Consider the following 4,422-nt stretch of genomic DNA (forward strand, 5'->3'; position numbering starts at 1 on the left):
TAGGCTAAAATTAATAGAATGATAAGAAATCTCTAGTGCTGAAAAGTGTGTGTGTGTGTGTGTGTGTGTGTGTGTGTGTGTGTGCCATAGCATGCAATTGGATGTGGGAGGCCTACTGGCCGGAGTCAGTATTCTGGTACTCCCCTTCTACCATGTCACTCCTGGGATCGAGCTGCGGTCATCAGTCTTGGAAACAAGTATGAACCTACTGAGCCATCTTACTAGTCTGACAACACACTTCTAAAAGATTGCTGAGGTGAAGATAAAGAATTACCAAAATAGAGAAGATATGCGAGTAATCATTGTTCTAAACCGTTATTGACTAAAGTAGATAGCTGAATTTAAATACTGTCTGTGAAGAAATTTGTACCACTAAACGCTACCATAACAATTAAAAAGATGCTTATAATTTCTAAAAACCAGCTATTATGAAATTACAAAAACTCAATAAAAAGAATATTTTAAAAAATCAACAAAAACCAAAAAATATTTGAAAAATACATAATTTTGTCTTATATGAAATTTAAGTTCAACTTTATTTTTAGAGGCTTTTGTCGTTAATACAGAAGTCTTGATATTTGTGGAAAATTTTCAGCTACTGTTAGTAGAGCAGCTATGAACATAGATGAGGCTGTAGCTCTGTAGTAGGAACTAGAGTCCTTTTAGCACACGCACAGGAGTGGTATAGTTGGGCCACATGACATATCTATTTCTAGTTTTCTGAGAAACTTTCACAATGATTTCCACAGTGGCTACACCAATTTTCACTCCCAGCAACAGTGAATGAGGGCTCTTTGTTCCCCACATCCACACCAGCATTTGCTGTCTTTTGTTTCATCTAAGACATTATGACTGTGGTAAGATCAAGTCTCAGAGTAGTTTCAACTTGCATTTCCCTGGTGGCTAAGGATATTTGAACACAATTAAAAATAGTTTAGCCATTTGAATTTGTTTTTCTGAGAAGTCTCTATTCAGTTCCACAGCATACTTTTAAATTGGGTTGTTTCCTTAGTGTTTAGTTTTATATTTTAGATACTAATCCTGTGTTAGATGTATAGCTGTCAAATTTTTTCCCATTATATAGGTTGCCTTTTCAGTCAAGCAAGTTTCCTTTGCAATAAAGAGGCTTTGGGGGGCTGTAGCGATGGTTCAGAGGTTAAGAGTACTGGCTGTTTTTGCAGCGGATCTGGGATCAGTTCCTAGAATCCATATGGTGGCTAACAATTGTCCATAACTCCAGTTCCACTGCATCTGATGCCTTTTCTGACCTCCACGGGTGCTGCAGGATACAAATGCACCTATCTACATGGAGGTATCATACTCATACACATAAAATAAATAAAAGAGAAATTTTGAATTTTATGAAGTCCCACTTGTTGATTGTTGGTCTTGTTTCCTGGGTGACTGGAGTCCTATAGACGAGTAAGTCTTTACTCATCTATAACTTAAAGCTTACATAAAACAACCCAGATGCCAATAAATTAATGAATGGATAATGAAAATCTGGTACCTTTATACAACAGATTTTTATTCAGTTGTAAAGGTAAATGAAATTTGCAGTCATATGGATGGAGCTGGAAAATATTTTACTGAGTGAGATGACCCAGACCACAAAAGACAAATGTTGCATATTCTCATTCATATGTGGATCTTAGCATCCAATGCTTAGACTTGTGTGTTTACTTTGAAATAACTTTACAATCCAAGAAACTAGAAGGGGACCATTTTGGAGAGGATGAAAGGAAGATCGTAACTGAGCAGGGACAGTAGAACATAGGTGACATGAATTGGAGCGGGGAAATAATGGGGAGGGAGGTTTATGTGGTGACAGGGATAGCAGGGTGGGTGGGGCACAGAAGGGAGTTCAGAGAGGGATAACTTACCCTACCGATGTTTGAAAAAGCCACATAGAAGCATATTGAATAATATGCACATAAAAGAACTAAACTGGGGATAAACTACACTGAGGATTATGCTTGTCCCAGAAGCAATAGACTGACAAACATAAATCCTACTGCCAGGTGTGGAATATCTCCCTTGGGTGGTTGGTCAAAAGTGTCATGGGGACTCCCCAAATAATAGAGGCAATTGACAGTTTGTTTCGCACCAGAACTTGATGACACCATGCACACATTCATAGGCCGTAGAGAAACCATATCAGTATTGACTAGGAAGCTTTCTCACTGTTGGGTAACTCTCATAATACTGAAAGGTGCTATGCAGCCTTCTGGGGGATGGGGAAAATCATTCAATAATTTTACATGCCATAAACTATGATAATGACTGAACAGGCAAGATATGCCTATGGTATGAATGTTATGGAAGTAACCTGCCCTTTTTTGATTGGATTTAAGGCCCATTCCTCAAGAGGAAACATATACCTGCACTGCAAATCTAGTCAAGAACCCATATTTAGGGAGCTCACAGGCCCCCAAGGCCCCCTGCTGCTACTACCATTTTGCTAAATGGGCATAATATCAAACTGCACCCTAAATTCATTTCTCTGTACCTGTAGATAAGTGTACTCTCAGATTTCATCAGAGAGGATTTTTGTGCAGTGGATGGTGCTTAACTCAGAAACTCACAACTGGTCAAACTGTAGAGAATAAATGACTGTGGATTGCTCAGATATAGGACATCAATATCACACTCCTTCCCCAAGGATCATGGGTTATTTCAGAAGTGGAAAGATTTTAAGAGCCACAGGTTAGGGAGAACCAGAGCAAAACAGTGTCTTCTGGACACAACAGGATTGCTCCACCAATGAACTCCTAGCAGCTGTGGTTGCCTACAAAATACCCGCACAAGATCAAGCCAGTCAACACTCTTGTATGGAGGGCTAAGGGATCGATGAGTCCCGGCTCCTAACTGAGGAACAATGGACAGTTAATGGATTTTGAGGAAAGGAGTCAATTTTCTTTAAGTGGGTGGCTCCTGATAGGTTGATCACATTGTGCATGTCCCTAGACCCAGAAATAAATGAACAACACAAGTTGGAGTTGTTGGGATAGGGATGTGAGGGATGTGAGTATGGATCTAAGGGTGTGAAGGGAGGGAGTTTAAGGTGAATATGATCAACATATATTGTATGAAATTATTTTTTATTGAATTTTTTGTATATTTCATACAGAACATTTCAAACAGTCTTAATCATCTTTATTTCCCTGTCCCCACTGGCATCCTCCCATAGTCCCCCAACTGTTAAAGCCCACTGTGTCATCAGTGTCCCCAGCCGTTCCCCAGTGCAAGTCCATCCACTAAGTCTAGTCAACCTATCAAGATTCTCTTGTTTTAGGAAGATCAGCTCTCCTTTACCTGGCAGCAATCTTCAGTTGCCAGTATTTCTTCAGATAAGATTGCGGTCCACTGTTCATTTTCCCAGTTCTATGCTCAGTACTGTCTGCCTGAGTTTGTATGGGACTTGTGTATGCTGACACCATTGCTATAGAATCATAGAAGAAGGTTCCCAGGAGCTTATAGGACTGTTTCCATATGGTCATGTACCCCTCCTTAGCTCTTACAGTCTTTCTGCCCCCTCTTCTGCAATGGTTCCTGAACCTTGGGTGGGTGAAGTTTAATAAAGGAGTTCTGTCCATTCAGCAGACTGTTATCTCTACACTTTGGCCATTTGTGACCTTTCGTGTTCCTGGCCCTCCGTTGAATGAGGGAGCTTCATTATTGAGAACTGTGAGATTCATTAGTGTCCTCTTATTTACCCCTGTTCTATATTCCATCAGCCTTAGAGGTTGTATTGTAGATGTGTCAGTTAGGCCTGGGCAATTCATAGACAATGTCTGTGACCAGTTGTGGTACTATGATAATAGTCTCTGATGCAAAATGAGTTTCTTTGATGAGTGGTGACTGGGATATTTTTTGTAAATATAAGGATACATATTTTGCACATAGTAAGATTAAAGAAAGTAAAAATATTATTAAAAAATCTCAGGACCAGAGATAGCTCACTGAATAAAGTGATTGCTATACACACATAAGGACACAAGTTTTGATCTGCAACATTCACAAAGCTGGATGTTTCAGAGTATACCTGTAACCCCAGCCATAGAAGGCAAAGACAAGTGGAGCCCTGAGACTCATTGACAAGCAATTCTAGAAGAAGTGATGAGTTCCAGGTTAAGTGAAAGACCAGGTCCCTAAATCAATCAATCAATCAATCAATCAATCAATCAGTCAGTCAATTGGGTTGTGGAAGTAATTGAGGAAGACATCCAAATGTTAAATATTGCCTTCTCCATGAGCTCTTTCATGTGAGTACATCCACAAGTGCACTCAGAGGTACACTGCACAAAAGTACACACATACCCCTAAATTACTATGCAAATTAAATTATTAATTAAATGAAAAGAAGCATAAAGTAAAAATAAAGAATAATAAAACAAAAAATAATTTATAATAGAAAAAAAG

Source organism: Nannospalax galili, unplaced genomic scaffold (genome assembly GCF_000622305.1).
Source record: "Nannospalax galili isolate Female #2095 unplaced genomic scaffold, S.galili_v1.0 scaffold243, whole genome shotgun sequence".
NCBI lineage: Eukaryota > Metazoa > Chordata > Mammalia > Rodentia > Spalacidae > Nannospalax > Nannospalax galili.